This window comes from Carassius carassius, chromosome 6, assembly GCF_963082965.1.
Source record: "Carassius carassius chromosome 6, fCarCar2.1, whole genome shotgun sequence".
Lineage (NCBI taxonomy): Eukaryota > Metazoa > Chordata > Actinopteri > Cypriniformes > Cyprinidae > Carassius > Carassius carassius.
In genome coordinates, this window is record NC_081760.1 from 6,331,469 (window position 1) to 6,350,896 (window position 19,428).

A 19,428-nucleotide genomic window follows, 5' to 3' on the forward strand; every position below is an offset into this window, starting at 1 on the left:
TTGACCCTCCAGAGTCGAGTCAGGTACCCGTTGACCATCCAGAGTCGAGTCAGGCACCCGTTGACCCTCCAGAGTCGAGTCAGGTTCCCGTGGACCCTCCAGAGTCGATTCAGGTTCCCGTGGACCCTCCAGAGTCGAGTCAGGTTCCCGTGGACCCTCCAGAGTCGAGTCAGGTTCCCGTGGACCCTCCAGAGTCGAGTCAGGTTCCTGTGGACCCTCCAGAGACGAGTCAGGTTCCCGTGGACCCTCCAGAGTCGAGTCAGGTGCTCGTGGACCCTCAAGAGTCAGGGTTAGTCACCGTTGACACTCCGGAGTCAAGTCACCGACTATCTTCATGGGCAGAGGCATGTCACCATTGATCTTCATGAACAAATGCAAGTCACCAATGATCTTCATGAACAAATGCAAGTCACCAATGATCTTCATGAACAAATGCAAGTCACCAATGATCTTCATGAGCAGAGTCAGCCCACCAATGATCTTCATGAGCAGAGTCAAGTCAGCATTGATCTTCTGGAATCCAGTCTAAACACCATGGGATTACCAGAGTCTCTCCACGTCTCTGTGAAACTACCAGAACCTCTCCTTGTCTCGACTGAACTACCAGAGTCTCTCCTCGCCTCTGCGGAACTTCCAGAGCCTCGTCACGTCTCAGCCTAACTCTCTGAGCGCTCGACTGATCCTGCCGTGGCCACGGAGGCTACCCTTAACTTGTTCATGTTCTCTGTTTCAGACTTGCCTAACCAGACTTGCTCTCCTGTTAATTCGATTTAAACTGTGGTGGTCGTCAGCGCCGCCCTAGTGGGCTTCTGTCTCGACCACACGGATGTGGTGGTCTTCTGCTCCGCCCTGGTGGGCTTCTGTCTCGACCACACGGCCCTGACAAGACTCAAATCTCTTTTTGGTTGTGATTATGTTACACATTACATCCTCATTGGTCACATTACATCCTCATTGGTCTTTTAGGAACTCAATCAAAATTAATACTACTACTACTACTACTACTACTACTACTACTAATAATAATAATAATAATAATAATAATAACAATAATAATAATAATCTCTATAACAGCTGTCTGAAGCTGAATACATGAGCTGCTTATGTGAAACACATAGCCCGTACAGTTATTTAATTAAATACCAGCCATTAATGTGCTAATCTAAATCTCAGAAAACATTTCTCATTATTATCAGTGTTGAAAAATTATGCACTGTTTAACATTTTTGAAACTGTGATACATTTTATTTTAAGAATAGGATGGAATGAATGGGAGTTCAAAAAGAAAAACAGCAATTATTTGAAATGAGAGAATCGGTTGTAACATTATAAATATATTTACTCTCACTTTACTCTCAATTTATTATGTCCTTCCCGGGAAAAAAAATATTATTTTTTTTATTATTATATTTTTTTTCAATTTTAAAAAAAAATCTTACTGACACCAAACTTAATTAACAAAAAAAATAGTGTACATAAGGCAAACTGTCTAAATTGTGTCAACTTGTCATTTTGGACCTGGATAGGCCACAGTGTAAAACATCGAACTACACTCACCAGCCACTTTACTAGATAAACCTGTTCAATTGTTTGGTAACACAAATTGCTAATCAGCCAATCACATGACAGCAACTCAATGTATTAAGGCATCTAGATGTGGTGAAGACAACTTGCTGAAGTTCAAGCCGAGCATCAGAATAGGGAAGAAAGTTGGTTTAAGTGACTTTGAATTTGGAATGGTTGTTGGTACTAGACGGGCTGGTCTGAGTATTTCAAAAACTGCTGATCTACTGGGATTTCCACGCACATCCATATGTAGGGTTTACAGAGAATGGTCTGAAAAAGAGAAACTATCCAGTGAGTGGCAGTTGGGTGGGCAAAAATAGCTTGCCAATGTCAGAAGTCAGAGGAAGAATGGGCAGACTGGTTAGAGATGATAGAAAGGTGACAGTAACTCAAATAACCACCAGTTACAACCACGGTATGCAGAATACCATCTCTGAGTGCACAACATTGAGCATTGTTTAAATGCCACAGCCTACTTAAGTATTGTTGCTGACCATGTCCATCCCTTTATGACTACAGTGTTCCCATCTTCTGATGGCTATTTCCAGCAGGATAATGCACCATGTCACAAAGCTCAAATCATCTCACACTGGTTTCTTGAACATGGCAATGAGTTTAAATTACTCAAATGGCCTCCACAGTCACCAGATCTCAATCCAATAGAGCAGCTTTGTGATGTGGTGGAATGGGAGATTTGCATCATGGATGTGCAGCCGACAAATCTGCAGCAACTGTGTGATGCTATCATGTCAACACCTTGTTGAATCCAGTGTTGGGAAGGTTACTTTGGAAATGTAATAGGTTACAGATTACAAGTTACCCTGTTTAAAATGTAATAGTAGTGTAACTTTTTCAATTACTTTATTAAAGTAATGTAACTAATTACTTTTGAGTACTTTTTGATTACTTTTCTAAATTTGTGAAAATTAAAGAATAATAAATAAAAGCATATACATCAACTTAAATACAGTTATCTAATAAGCATGTGATGTATTCTGTGTGATAAACTCCTAAACATTGGTGTTTTTTTAAACTGCTGTCTCTTTGTATATGATGATAGTTTTCTCAAAATAAGTAAAATGCACATTAAGTGACACAAAGCAGTTCTAGAAATTCTGTTTATGTGCTCGTGTACTCCTATATTGAGATGGCAGAGGTTGAAAACACTGCGAGTCTCAGTAGGCCTATGTGTAGTAAATGAAACAATGTCTTTGCCATTAATTTACAGGAGGGGTAGACTGGGAAAAAAAATCAGACTGGAAAATTCAAACTCATACAAACAAATTCATGGACAAAACTATTTTTTTGTATGGACCTGACATAAAAAAAGGTTTAAATCTTTAATTTGGGGACATGCAAAATAATTAAAAGTTCTCTCCTGAATGGCACCTTCACTTCTATTTTTCTCTTCAGTCTCTTTATTTTGCCCTGTTATCCATCTCTCTCATGACTTTAATACTCAAGATTGAACAAAACTATACTTTACAATACAATACTCTACAATACTACAAAATCTTTATAGAAAAATCCTAATACTGTACACGAGTCATGTTTTTCCCTTACAAAAATTAACCATGCTTTTATTAGCCTATATAAAAGTAAAATAACCTTGTTTTGTTTTTGTTTTTTTGCAAATGGATTTGTATTTATTTTTAAATAAATACATTTGTAAACTAATTTTACATTTTTGGTTACCACATTTAAACAATAGTAACCATTTTCTCTGGATTTATAGTTAAATATTAAAATGTAAATTTTTGTAAGGGTTGTGTTGTTGTCTGTCGTAGCTCCCCCTAAACCTATAATAAAATCGGACTTTTTTTCAGATAAATTCCTACTGTAACATTACAACTGATAATAATGATGTCCTTTATATAGTATTTTGAGTGATGACTGATGAGCAACGTGCTGCTGCTTGATTAAATAAATAAAAAAAAACAAAGACAAAAAAGCATCTTTACAGGTGAAACTGACCTGAAACCCTGAACAATAGTTCTGCTTCTCTGCTCCAGCTGTGCGCTTCCAGTCCTCTCTCTCTCTCTCTCTCTCTCTCTCTCTCTCTCTCTCTCTCTCTCTCTCTCTCTCTCTCTCTCTCTCTCTCTCTCTCTCTCTCTCTCTCTCTCTCGCATTGATTACTCTGATCCAAACCGTTTGGCGGAGGCGCGGAGAACGCGCGAGTCATGACTAACACTTCATGACTTATTAGAGATTTAATTATCAAATGGCGGATTCGCAAATGATCGCTTTAGTAGCTACATTCGGCAGGCAATTAATAATGATATTAAATAGTGGGGCAAAATCGGCTGCCAGGCCACCGGGAATTGTCCCGGTTCTCCCGATGTCCAGTCCGCGCCTGATTTCCACAGACAGGCAGAATGTGCAAGTCATATATTGCATTTTTGGGGCTTTATATTTACAGACACTAGTCGATGTCATGTTTTGATTCAAGTGTACTGACCTACTTTTGATTTAGTCATCCAAAATGTGGCATATTCCGTCCGCGTTAGGCATTTAGTTTTTATGAAGGGATTCTACGAACCAGACTGTATTTCCGCATCCCGGAAATTATTAGGGCGTATGTCTCAGAATAGTCAGTGCAATTTGGGAAATAAATCAGTTAAAACTGTATGTGGATGTGTGTAAATATTCAAATGTAATCCCCTTTGTAATCGTTAAAAATTTCATAAGTAACTGTAATCTAATTACTCATTTTTTCGTAGTAACTGTAACTAATTACAGTTACAATAATTTTGTAATTAAATTACGTAACGCCGTTACATGTAACTAGTTACTCCCCAACACTGGTTGAATCTTTGCCACAAAAGGGGTCTAACCCGGTACTAGCAAGGTGTACCTAGTAAAGTGGCCAGTGAGTGTATGTTAGGGAGAAATCTGATCTAAGATCAACATGTATCTTCTGGGCTATAGGTGGCATCCAAGCCTGAAGATTCCCATACTGACTCCAGACCAGTGATTAGGTTATCCCTGTCCCAACCAATTCACTCACACTAGCAAACGGTGGCCAGTGAACCAGAGAGTCCATTTTCGGCTTTCTGAACAAGAGAACTGTAAACGGACTCAATGAAGACTGACAGCAGAGAGGGATCTGTGGACAGTGAACGGTGTTTATGCATGTGTGTGTGTTTGACTGTGCATAACTGCTTTGCCTATCATTCAAAATGTGCAGTGACATCACAGATGGCCATGCAGTTCCCTTGTCAGCTGTCCAAAATGGGAAGCCAGGATGTGATTGATGGAGCATGATGCTTCTCCAGTATGCTACACTGACCTGGAGTCAGTTCCTCTGAGACTGCTCAGAAAGGAGCTTCTGTCTAGCTGGAGCACGGCTCAGAGACATCGTAGAATCTCAGAGGTCCACTGAGCTCGGTCAGTGAAGTTCAAATGAATAAGAAACCTCAGATTTGTACAGAAACAGGCACGGTTATGTGCTCTGAGCACAAACATGTTGTTAAACATAAAAGATTAGACACGATATCAGAAAACCGTATATTTTCTTTGTAGTAAATTTAAACTGCTATAACTTGTGCATACTTTTATTTTTTTTAATTCGTGAATTATAACGAGTTAAGTTTGGATTGTGCACTTTCACGTTTATGTTAAAAATGGAGGGTTGCAGTTAACATGCTAAATCATGCTAGCAGCATGATAATCATGCTACAAACATGCTAATTTTTACTAGAAACATGCTAACAACATGTTAATTGTACTAGAAACATGATAGTAAGATGCTAATCATGCTAAAAAAACATGTTAATCATGCTAGAAACATGCTACCAAGATGCTAATCATTCTAGTAACCCGATAACCATAGACATGTATAAGTAGATGCCTCATTAGTGTCTGTTTATATACACCACTATACATAAGCCATCCGCCATATACAAAGGGTCAATTGGACGTCATTCATGTAATTTAAAAAAACAAGCCAACACATTCTCACCAGTGAAAGGTTATCCCATTTCTTTGGGAATTTAAATCCTGACATATTTTTTACAGCCATCGGCTTTGCAGGATTGTGGCATCTTTGAATATTTATTGATTATTATGGTGAATGACGTTAAGCTAACCGTTAAAAATGGTGGATGCATCTACGTGCTTGGTGCAGTCAAATAGGGAATCTACCTATACACATTGTATGCTGATAACAACATGCTAATCATCCTAAAACATGCTAGCAATGTGCTATTCATGCTATAAACTTTAACTTCAAGCTTTAACAACTAATTAAAACTTTCGGGCTAGGCTTTCTATATTTAATTTTTTTTTCCTTTATTTCATTTATTTATTTATTACATTTATTGGGTTTTTAAAAGGGGTTATTGGGTTAAAAAAGGCTTTAGTCTCATGTATCCTGTTTAAGAGTTTCAGAAGAGATCTCAAAATCATTAGAAACTGTGCTCTGAGTGACAAGTCCAAAGTCTGCAATGAGAGTTTCAATTTGAGCTCAAGCTAATCTTACAAAATCAAATGATCTGAGCCTGGGGGTTCATAATTTTTATTTATATATATATATATATATATATATATATATATATATATATATATATATATATATATATATATATATATATATATATATATATATATATATATATATATATATATATATATAAATGCAGCCTTGTTGAATGTAAGAGACTTTTTTGGTAACAACAACAAATCTTACCAACCCCAAACTTTTAAACAGCAGTGTACAGGACAAACTATGTTCCTCTTTGAAACTGTAAAGCTGCATTGACACAAGCAGTATTGTATAAAACGCAATGCAAATAAAGGTGACTTGACTTGACTTTTGTGCTGGTACTTCGTAAATCAGAAAAGTGGTTACAACAAATAATGGTGGAACTGCAACTGTCTCTATAAAATGTCATGGGCAAAATATCAAAGACAATAGGTCTGAAATGACTATACAAAACTCTTGAATATATAATAAATAATGTATACTATGAACTTTGCAAAAAATCTTGTCAGATACACAAAGCATTGTTGGCCATTTGGTCTATGCTGCTCATTGTAAATGCCAAAGTGATGGCAGTCAAAAATTTACTGCAATGCCTCATTTATAGCAGATTTCATTGCCAGCAACTACTGCAGCTGTGATGCTATAAATTTTTTATTTAAACTTTAATGGTATATTTTGGGTATGGTGCATTGTACTTTATATATATATATATATATATATATATATAGAGAGAGAGAGAGAGAGAGAGAGAGAGAGAGAGAGAGATAATTTTTTTTATTTTTTTATTTTATTTTTATTTTTTTTGCAATTTTAAATAAAGTGAAATTTGTTAAGGAAAGAATCAATTAATTCAGAGGTCAGGTTTTTGAACTTTCCACAGGATTTTCTTGGAAATAATTTTCAGAGTATTGCCAGCTCAACAGTTGTCACCCAGGTGCACAGCTGTATGACATATTGATCTGACAGTACCTCTATGCAAAACAGCCTCTCTTTTTTGTCTTTGCCATCTACTCTGACTAAATTCTGAAGAACCCATTAACAGAAGTGTGGAATGTTTCTCTGTAAAGGCCCCTTTAAACCATCCTAAAAGCCACTCTTCCAAGTAAAACCATTACAGTTTTCAAACTCGTGGACAAATTTATATCTGTTTTTGAGATTTTTCATCTACAACCCCATCACCATCTCATAACAGCAGATGTGTCACTAAACAAATCTCTGTAAAATTTAAGTGGTGATAAATTACATTTATCATCTCAATCTAAATTAACACATGTTGGGATCTAATTATGCCTCAAGAAATGTAACAGGGCAATTGTTTATAGGGTTGAAAGTTGGCATCTCTCTCTCTCTATCTCTCTCTCTCTCTCACACACACACACACACACACACACACACACTCTCTCTCTCTCTCTCTCTCTTTCTCTCTCTCTGTTAATGTGAAATGCCATTTTTTTATTTTTTTTATTTTTGAATTATTCATGACTTTAAACTAAGAAAATATAAAAAATTTCAAGTTGTTTAGTAATACATTATGCAAAAAAAAATAATACATAAATTAAGCAGTAAAGACAATGCAAGTTTGCATTGATATTTTTGCATTTCATTTCATTAATAATAAAAATAATAATAAGAATAAGGAGAAGAAGAAGAAGAAGAAGAAGAAGAAAAATAATTTAAAGTAATAAAATAAAGATGTTTTTCTTATTTTTTTTCTCTTTTTCCTTTGCTGAGATGTATAAAAAAATATCGGTAACACTTTACAATTAAGGTACCTGAATAATCATGTACTAATACCTAAATTAACTCTTAATTCATCAAATACTAATGATTATTAAACTTGTTAACTAATCATTAAATTCTGAAGGGCTATCCTTAACTACAACTGGAGTCATACTGGATTCACACATGAATAACGGCAGGCTTAATTACATGATTGTACATGCTTGATAGTTAATGCGTTATAATTAACATGTGGGTAAACTAAATCAAACAACAATTTTACAGAAAATGCATGTTTCTTTGTTACAAATAAAAAAAAGTAATGTCCATATACCACAGTTTTTGTACAGTTTCCAGATAATACAAATCATATATGTAGATTATGACTGTATATAAGCAGAAATGATTAATACCATTAAAGCAATCTTTACATAATTATAATAATTACAAGCATCTTACATAATAGATAATTAACTATTTTACTGTCTTATGGCACTGACATTATTTTGTTAAGTTGTTATACAAAGCTCTTAGACAACAAAAAGTTTAAAGTATTGATTTAGATATATAGACAATTACTGTACTGAACACTCTATTAAAACAATATTCATATTAAAACAATTGAATGACTGCAAAAAAAAAAAAAAACAATGCAAAAGATGTGACACTGTGCATTTTTGCACAACTTTGTGCAAAATTAAAGTTTATATATACACTACCCCAAGTAGTACAAGTCTCTACTTCTAGTGCTTCCTGTACATATTATTCACTAAGCTTAAAGGGTAAGTTCACCCAAAAATGAAAATTCTGTCATTAATTACTCACCTCCGTTCATCTTTGGAACACAAATTAAGATATTTTATGATGAATTCTGAGACCTCTCTGACCCTCCCATAGACAGCAATGTAATTATCATGATCAAGATCCAGAAACATGGCAAGGAGATTGGTAAAATCATTCATGTGACATCAGGGGTTCAACAATAATTTTACGAAGCTACGAGAATACTTTTTGTACGCAAAAATAACGACTTTATTAAAAAATTTGTCTCCTTGATTTCACCCTAGTGCCATTTTGGAGAATATCCATAACAAACAGCACATGCTATTCTGTGCCAGCTGTGTCACGCAGATATGTTGAAGGGTCAGAGAGGTCTCGGAATTCTTCAAAAATATCTTAATTTGTGTTCCAAAGATGAACGGAGATGAGGGTGAGTAATTAATGACAGAATTTTCATTTTTGGGTGAACTAACCCTTTAAACCAGTGCTACACAATGAGAATGAGAATAATCTGAATAATAACCACAGGGAAATGTTTATATCACAGGGAATGTTCTTATTAATGTGTGTCACTATTGTGCGCTTGAGTTGGTTCTAGTTGTAATAGAGTCCTCTGCAATGCCGTTTTTGAGGTAAATGTGAGCGTCTGACAGTTTCCTCCTTTTCATTGTCTCTAAAACAAACAAACAAACAAAAAGCATTACATATGGACAAAAATGCTATTGCCATATATACACATGCATGCATACATATTGTACATAAACATACACACATACTGTATACAAACACACACACACATACAGTATAAGTTCAAAAGTTTACATACACCTTGCAGAATATACAAAATGTTTTTTAACAAAAAAATTAACAAAGGAGGGATCATACAAAATGCATCTTATTTTTTTTTATTATTACTGGCCTGAATGAGATATTTCACATAAAAGATAATTGTCCACAAGAGAAAATAATACTTTACTTTATAAAAATGACCCAGTTCAATAGTTTACCTTACTAAACTTGTAGACTTGTTCTTAATACTATAGCTTTTATTTATTTTATTTATTTTATTTTTGCGATAGTTGTTCATGAGTCCCTTGTTTGTCCTGAACAGTTAAACTGCCTGCTGTTCTTTAGAAAAATCCCTTTAGGACCCACAAAGTCTTTGGTTTTTCAGTATTTCTGTGTATTTTATCTCTTTCCAACAATGGCTGTATGATTTTGAGATCCATCTTTTCAAACTGAGGACAACTAAGTGGCTCATATGCAACTATTACGGTTCAAATATTTACTGATGCTCCAGAAGGAAACATGATGCATTAAGTGTGTGAAAACGTTTGAATTTAAAGTTTGTTTACATATTTATAAATTATTTATATACATAATTGTATTTGAAGGCCCCAGTTGACACTAGTTTAGTATATATTTTTTTTTAAATATTTATCTTGTCATGAAGGTATGCTCAAATGTCATGTCTTATTTTCTATTCCATGATGGAGTATTTCGTTCTGCGCTTTCGTTTTCCTTCTACATTAGCCAAGCTTGCCTCATCCGCTCCTCCTGTTGTTGATGAACCTGCACTCATATGTAACACTTCAATCTGTCTACCTGTCTCTCTCTCTTTTTGCACCAGGCAGGCTAAAATGGTGTCAGGTGTGAGATGCTTTATTGCTTGCTGAGCTCTGTCTGTGCATGTGTCAGATGTGGGCGAGAGGGCTCTGTTCGGGCTGTAATCCAGACAGTGTGAACCTAAGCGGTCCTCGAGTAGAGACACGCCTGCTCTCCACGGTCTCCTGTTTAAACCGGTTTAATCCAGAGCACCTCCTGTCAGCTTCAAATGTTATGATGAGAGCCTTTGGCTGCAGGCAGCGGTAGGAATAAGAGAGAGTTTCATTCGTCACCTAGACAAGGCCTGCTAGTTTTTTTGTTTGTTTGTTTTTTTAGACTGCTGCATATTCATGCTGCCAATTTAACATGTTAATTCAGTAACACACACACACACACACACACACACACATATATATATATATATATATATATATATATATATATATATTTATATATATATATATATATATATAGTCTTATAGAAAAAATGAAGTCTTATAGAAAAAACATTTTTAGGTTTTAGTGTATTCAGTTTTAATTATATGTGAAATGTTAAATATCGAAAAAATTTTAGTTGCGTAAAAAATGCAAAATGTGTGAATTATTATATTTTTTGTTGTTGTTTTAACCTCTTTTTCAAAGTTTCTCTATTTCTCCCTTCCGCAGTTTGGTAATCACTTTATATCATCATGAAGTACACACTGCAAAGTTATGCAGAATGCTGATCTATTGCATTACCGCAGCTTTTGTGATGCTAAACACATTGTAACGCACCTGCAAAAAATCAGCTTTCAAATTCAATGGACGGCGTGATAAATGAACTCCTTAAAGAGCATTCAAGTGTTTTCATCTATCTCAGTAAAGGAAAATGGACCACTGTATAAAAGTTAAATGGAAACCATCAATGCTTTCAGAATTATGCCTATTTAAATATGAGCTAAAACATGAGCAGACCATATCCTCTGAAATTAGCATCTGCTCCTTTGTTCTTACTTTAACGCTTTGAATGAAATAGTTAAGCATGCATTTTCTTTAGCACTTTCCTTTTTCAAATCTTTTCGGCGGCACCTGATCAAAAAAAGTAAGGAGATTTAAATATGCATGAGACAAGAGTTGTTTGTTAAATTCTTTACAAGTAAAGTAAACGTTCTATGATGTATGGATCAGCGTGGAGGAGACCTTTCACAGACTAAAGCCTGATTGATGATTCACATCAACTATTATAAATGATGTGCAGCTTACATTACAAAGACCTTTCTATGTGTACAGGGTGCAGAAATGATCTAATTTCTCTCTGGTCCTGAGGGGCGTAGAATGCGTGATGTCTGCATAGGTAAAAGACAAATTAGTCACAAGATTAACTAGAATTTTAACGGGTGAAGAAAGAGCACAGTGTTTACTAGTTCAGTCAGGAAAGGTGAAGCCGTCATGAGATGTGAGTGTGTTTGGCAAAAGGCCCTCTCTTTTTTGTCATATGACGCTGCATCGTCTACCATATCTGACACAGAGAAATCACTGTCTTCATGTTTATTTTATTTCCTTCACATGGCAATCATTGATTGGTTGGTGTCGGATCCAAACATAGACACCAGAGAACATTTCTGTGTCATTTTATTTTATAATTTTTTTTTTTTTAATGTGACTCTTATTCAACATTTTTAGTGGTCAATTCACACAGGTGCCCTAGCAGAGGAACCACAGATGTAGTTCATCACATTAAATGGACATGATCAGTTAACAACCAGAAATGGTCCAGATATTTTTTGTATTAATATTAATATTAATATTAATATTAATATTAATATTAATATTGATATTAATATTAATATTGGGCTTTATGTATAACAAGGGCTATTTGACCAAGAAGGAGAGTGATGGGGTGCTGCGCCAGATGGCCTGGCCTCCACAGTCACCGGACCTGAACCCAATACAGATGGTTTAGGGGTGAGCTGGACCGCAGACAGAAGGCAAAAGGGCCAACAAGTGCTAAGCATCTCTCGGGGAACTCCTTCAAGACTGTTGGAAGACCATTTCAGGTGACTACCTCTTGAAGCTCATAAAGAGAATGCCAAGAGTGTGCAAAGCAGTAATCAAAGCAAAAGGTGGCTACTTTGAAGAACCTAGAATATGACATATTTTCAGTTGTTTCACACTTTTTTGTTATGTATATAATTCCATTAATAATTCCACATGTGTTAATTCATGGTTTTGATGCCTTCAGTTTGAATCTACAATTTTCATAGTCATGAAAATAAAGAACTCTTTGAATGAGAAGGTGTGTCCAAACTTTTGGTCTGTACTGTATTTTTTTTTTCTCATCATAAGAGATAAAATGTATGAAGATTCTATATTTCGATATTTGCATTTCCTCGTAGAAACAGAATATGTCAAAAAAACAATGTATTATTTCCATCATTTGTTATGTGTTTGCCTATTTTTCAAGTGATTGTAAAGTTTCTTGGTTTCTGAAAAACAACTGAAAAAACTGAAAGAAAATTTGAGATAAAAGAGTAATATGAGTGATTAAAAGTTTACACTAAAGTTTTAACTAAAGTTTCCAATACCTTCCCCCCATGGGGATCAATAAATACTTAAAAATGTAAACTTGTTACATTATGGTTTAATATGTTTGGGGGCAACTTTAGGGGCTAGTTATCATTTGTGTCAATCATTCTGGGTTTATTGGCAAGTAGCTTGAAGCCTTGACTGCAAAAAGCCACTGAATATTCCTTCTTTTATGTTTATGTATAAGTGTATAATATATCAAAACTGGGTCATACTACATAAAGTAATAGACAGTTTAATGGTTTGCATGTTTCATGTCTTTTAAACTCTAGACTGATTTATCTTGTTTTAACCATATCCTGTTGGAAAGTGTGAACTGATATAATCTCACTTGAAGTAATGATTAACTTTTAAAACTTTTAAAACTTTCATAATTTTAAATCTGTCAAGGTTTTTTTTTTTTTTTATTAAAATTGTTCCTTTTTTGTCAGCTCATGCATGCTGTGCTTAAAGGTATTAACCTTGATCCCACAGTGATTACAGAGCGATTTTGATCTAACAATTTTATAAATATATAAATGCATGGTTTTTATATTTTATAAGTCAGTTTTACCTTTGCTGGAGCGGTAATTAAAGTTTTGTGTTATTTTATTAAAAATGAATCCGTTAGTCATCGGATTGTCTGCAAATCTCTGGCACAACATATTGTCACATTAAAATTAATGCACATTTAAAACCATATTTCATTTTAATCACCGCAATCTGCTTCTGATTGCAGATAATTTTTTTAGGCTGGTAGATTAAATTAAATATAACAACTCCAGCAGTCTCATTTGAATTATAAGCATTTCAGCAGTGGGAGACAGTGTAACAGTATTCATACTGCTCTATTACAGATATTACATCCTGAACCAGACATGCATGAAGATTAGTTTAGACACTGATCCCAATTTCAGTGACTAAGAGTAATTAAAAACCTCTGTGCATGTGTGTGTGTAGCCACACCAGTGTGTGTGTGTGTGTGTGTGTGTGTGTGTTTTCAGAATAAATCCTTTGATGAGTTCCATGAGGCTTTCATTATTAGAAAGCACACAGTTCACACTCATTGCACTCTAAATTTGATTCTCTAGAGATCAAGCAGATATGAAGGCATTTATTTTCTATTGTTTTAATGAGTTATACATTCACATTTGATAAAAATCGTATTATTCCCATGAATATAATTATTAACGTTCTTCTAATTTACAGATACTTTTTTTTTCCAAAAGAGTTTATTTATTGTTCATTAAAATGTCCCTTCTGAGTGTGCATTTGTTTCAAAACATTGGCCACCCTCATTTTTATATGAATCATTTCTGACATTCAGTACCTTTTAATTAAATTATCTTATACCAGACATTCAGAAATATGTTCACGTCAAGGTATGGCTTGATTCGTCTCATGTCAGAGCTCTTTTGTTTCTCGTCACAGAGCTAGCCCTCACTGTAGGTCATTTTGACATGAGAAATCTGTGACCTCAGATGCAGTGGCACCTGCTCCCGTGCTCTCAGCTCCGCTGTTCTCCGTTGTCATCCTCTGGGAGCTTTTGGCAGAGTAATAGTGGGAAATTGAGGTCATTGAGGATGGTCGAGGGGAGATGCAAGCACCGGTTTTGAGGGAAGAAAAAGATGGGTTCAGTGGAAGAAGTGAGAGGCATTTCTTTCAAAACACAATTTTTTTTTTTTTCAGATGTAAAGAATCCTAAAAGCTCTATCAAGCACAGAAAAGAGCCTATTCTTGTGGAATAAAAACCTTTTGATCAGTTTAACTTATAAATGGTTTAACTGCTCATTGTTATTCAGCTTAAAAGATCACATCTGGCTGTGTCTTGTGTGAAGAATTGCTCACCCTGCTTCGCTAATGATGTACAATAATATGTTCCATACAGTTAATGAAGTGCTAAGAATGTCTTTTCTGTGTAATAAACAAGAGAAGAAAAGAAAATAGAAAATTCAGAGGTGAAATGGTCTAATTAAAGATAGCTTTTATTCTCTCTGGGAATGGGTTAGAGGTTTTAAAAGAGACAAGTAACATGAATGAAGAGAATGAGAGCTAAGTGTGTATGTATGATAATTCAGAAAGAGGATGACCTGTGCTATTGGTGCATGTGTTTCTGATAATAAAATCAGTCGTACTGTAGCCTTCTTATCCAAAAATTGAAAATCTGTTGCTGATCTTAAAACTTAAAAAGACTTGTATACTGTTTTTCATTTCTAATGAAGCCATACATTAGCTTTGTGAAAGGAGCGGACTTAAATCTCGTATTCTCTGAAAGAAATCAAACTTTTTTTCAATCAGTTTCAATCAGAACTTTTCAGTGAATGTGTTAAACCAGTTCACAAAAGGCTGATTCACTTTTCAATGACTAACAGACAAATTCAGTAACTTGCAATACCGCACGAGTCATGTGGATCATGGTCATGGTGTTTTTGTGATCTTTTTGAACTTTGAAAGTTCCAGTCCTTGCTCATTCAAGCTGTTTGGAAAAGAATGGCAAAATTATCATTCAAAATACAAATATTTTCTTTTGTGTTGCACAAAAGAACTTAAATCATATAGATTTGTCTGTTGAAGCACATTGCTTGCATAAAAACACTTTTTTAAAGACTTTTCAATTTTTTTATTTAGCCTTGTTAAAATACCTCAAGCACTATAGAGTAAATTTGTAGAATTTTCCCTGAGTTGTAATGTTAAAGGCAGTAGACAGGGAAAAATATAAATCTGTTTTTAATCTAGCACTTAGTAAAACATCTACTATATTATGATGAGATATTTATGTAAGATATCTATATACATTCAGTAAGATATCTATATATATTGGCGATAATTTATTCATGCTTATTTTTAATCATTCCAGCTTTGATGGTAGTTAGTTTTACATGGTTTTCAACAATGAACCAGTCATTTTGGTTTAGTCATGCTTAGAGCTGGTAGATTGTTGGCTAATCTGGGTTTGTCCTGGTTAAAAACATCTGGTTGACTAGTTTGACACCTAAAATCTGGCAACCTATTTTCTTCTAATCGGAAAAAATTGTAAAAATTAGTGCCTCTAAATAAACCCACCCAAACACACACTTTAAACATTAAATGGCAGAATTTTCAGCCCTCCGGTATCTTCTACTATGCTCTCTCTCTCTCTTTCTTTCTCCAGTGTTAGGTCACATTAAAAGCAAGGTGACGTGAGGTTGGCACGAAATGTTTTTTTTGCTCTATGTATGTGAGCGTGCATTTGTGCTACAGAGCTTGATGGAGTAGAAGTAGGCCATTCGCATCTTGCGTATAGACGTTAGAGCAGGTTTTGGTCCACAGGCTACAATCAGCCACAGCCTTCTCATTTAATAACGCTTCAGGAGCCAGGCAGAAGAGAGAGAAGACCTGATCCCCAGGCAGGGTGCAGCACTAGCAGGGTGTGATGTGGTGGGGTTGGCTGATGGTGCTCCCAAAAATGTTGTGTTTGAACTAGAGGGCAGCCCGAGGGGTCAAATAATTTGTTGTATGCCACTTTTGCTTTTTCTACCTTCACTTAGCAGAACGCTCTGCTAACACACAGGGGAAAGTGGCCAGCAGACGCTAACGAGGATAGAGGGCCAACTGGGGGAACCGCGATTCTGCTGTTATCCAACTAATGAGTCTGCGAGGGAGAGAGAGAAATGAGGATACTGTAAGAGCTTTTTAAACTAGCATGATAAGGGCTTTGTTTGTGCCAGCAATTTGGTGTGTTTTTTCGGATCTGTTTGTTTCTTTGGTAATCATGCATGTGTGTGTGTTACTGAGTAGACCCATTAAAGGATTAAAGTGGCACGGATTTCTGTTCGTATTCGTATTTCTGTCAGTTATGTGTGTGCAGGCCCGTGTGCTCTTGTGTAATTGTTTTAGATTTCACTTTGTTTGCACAGCTCTCGTTTATGTGCATGTTTGCGAGTTACGTGCCAGAGTGCATCAGCCCATTTTAAGGTTGCCTGTTTTCTTTCCGCCCATTTTTGTTATCATTCTGCCACTTTGGTTGTTCTTCACCTCTGCCCTGTTTGCTCTATATTCCCTCCCCCTTCCCTCAGGGGACTGTTAACCTTTGTCATTCTTTCACTGGCCTCAGGGTGTGATTTGCACGCAACAGCATGAACCCGCTGCTCGTTAATATGAACATGTTAGGCCAACACTACAGCACCAGTGTACTGCTCCGGGATAAAGATTATTGTATGCCACGTGCACAAACATTTGCGGCCCTTGCAGCAAAACAATCACGGTGGCTGGCTTGAAAATCTGTTTGCTATTGGCTAACGCATTAGCGGTGGAAATATGGTTGTGTTCTTGAGATCAACTAGGAAATTAATTAGCATGAAATGAAGACACTTGCTGTGGGTCATCAGTCGAGATATGTTCACAAGGTTGAAGACATTTCCACTGGCACGTTCATGCTTTTTGTCACGCATTCTCCTAATCTTAAATGTTTAAATGGATTAATATTTAATTTAGATATGGGAGGTACGAGGATACACTAGACATTTGGGAACATTTTTGGTACATTATGTCAACATGTGCCTGATGGTAATGATAATTTCATTGTGGTTGATTGGGTTTTTACAGTAATAGGGCTTTTAGTTCCCCTAAAAGTGTCTGTGTATAATTATGAATTGATTGCCTCCTCTGATGTAGCCTCACAAACAACACCTTTGACTATTGACATGAAGTCTGGTGCGTATTGGAGCTTGTTCTAGCCAAGAACTGCTCACTTAGACAGGAATAGGCTGGCTAACTAACTTGTAAAGTGAACAGCCTCCACAAACGGATGTACAATGTGAAATCTGACTTTGTGTGCACAATTTATTTACACCCAATAGAAGAGAAACTAAGTGATAATTCTAACCCTCGATAAATGTAACATCCGTAATCATTTACAATACAGTGTGCATATCCAGCCTGATCTCACAATCAAAACGTACATATTTAGACGTAAATTAAAACTGTCCAATACGTATGTGCCTTTACGTATTTACAGTGTCATTTACGTATTATCTGGACGTAATTACAGGTTCGATACGTATCGAAATTTACGTAAAAACAACCTCAAATACGTACAGATAGAACGTGTTCTCTGACCAGTCAGTTATCCATAGAAATTTGCTCATGAAGCTGCTTTTCAATGTGTATCGGATTAATTTTTTTAATATTTATGTATATTTTCCCTATTTATATATTTTTTTTTGATAAATGTAAGATCCCTATACCTCACCCGAACCTAAAATGACCCATTTTATACAGAATGTTAAAAGAATAAAACATAATAAAACTCAATTTTAGTAAAAATATAACATTAAAACGTTATTTTGAGCCACTAACGTTAATCTTACACCTACCCCTAAACCTACCCATAACCATTTCTTAAAACTACATAACGTTACTGTTATAAATAAACAAATAACAGACAAACAAACATAATGTTAATCATTTATTTTTTGCGCAAAAATATCAAAAGTGGTACCAAAAGTAGTTCAAATGATAATGAGTTCCAGTCGCAGTCCTCTCTGGAGGTAATAGTTTTTATAGGGTACAGAGCAGAATTTAATTTATTAATCCGTGAAATTATGAATCTTTCTTCTCTCTGTGAAGGCGCACTGGCGCAGTACTGATGTCCGATTCGTGAACGAATCGTTCAATTTAACCGGCTCTTCTTAGTGAACCGGTTGAACCAGTTCACCAAATCGAATAAGTCTCCAATAAGCATTAATCCACAAATTACTTAAGATGTTAACTTTTTTAACGTGACTGACACTCCCTCTGAGTCAGAATAAACCAATATCCTGGAGTAATTCATTTACTCAAACAGTACACTGACTGAACTGCTTTGTAGACCGAACTGAAGATCAAGATGAACACCGAGCCGAGCCAGATGACGAACGAACACGCCCTCTGCTGGATCGGCTGGATCGGTTTTCGGATCACCAGTACACTGAACGAAAACCGTTTCTTTCGGACGCGTCCGATTTGAGAACCGATGAACTGATGCTACTGCGCATGCGTGTAAAGTATTTCGAAAAGTGTGATAAAAGATCTATATACATTTTTATTATTATTATTATTTTTTTTTTTTAAGATGAATGTTTCTAATCTGTATATTGTAGATTATGTATAGGCCAGAGGGGGTTTCAGGGAAGTTGGACAATAATTAAGAACTCTAAAGACTCTATGTTTAATAGGAATAGGCCTAAGGGATGATTTATGAAATATGTGTACTGTATTTATAGTTAATGATGACACATTCACAAATTGAGTTTGTAGTAAACAGAACATGAACACGAGTAGAGCAGCACTGCAGCACGTGCCGGTTAGAGTGATTCTCGTTCTCGAGTCAAGAACAGGTTGCATCGGTTTTCGGATCATCAGTACGCTGTACCAAAACCGTTTCTTTCGGACGTGTCCGTTTTGAGAACAGAGGAGCTGATGATACTGCGCATGCATGATTCAGAGTGAAGCCGACTGACTCACAGCGCGTCTGAATCGAACTGATTCTTTTGGTATTTGATTCTAAACTGATTCTGTGCTAATGTTATGAGCACGGGTAAACCGAGGGCTTGAATGAAGGGGCATTCTGGCGAAACGTAAGTTCATTTAATAACAAATACATCGCAATGGTTTATGTATAGTGGTTTCTGCGCTGATGACACCTAATTTATTTACTTTATATCTTCAAGACTTAAATCATCATATGCATATTGCTGTTACTGTATTTGGGT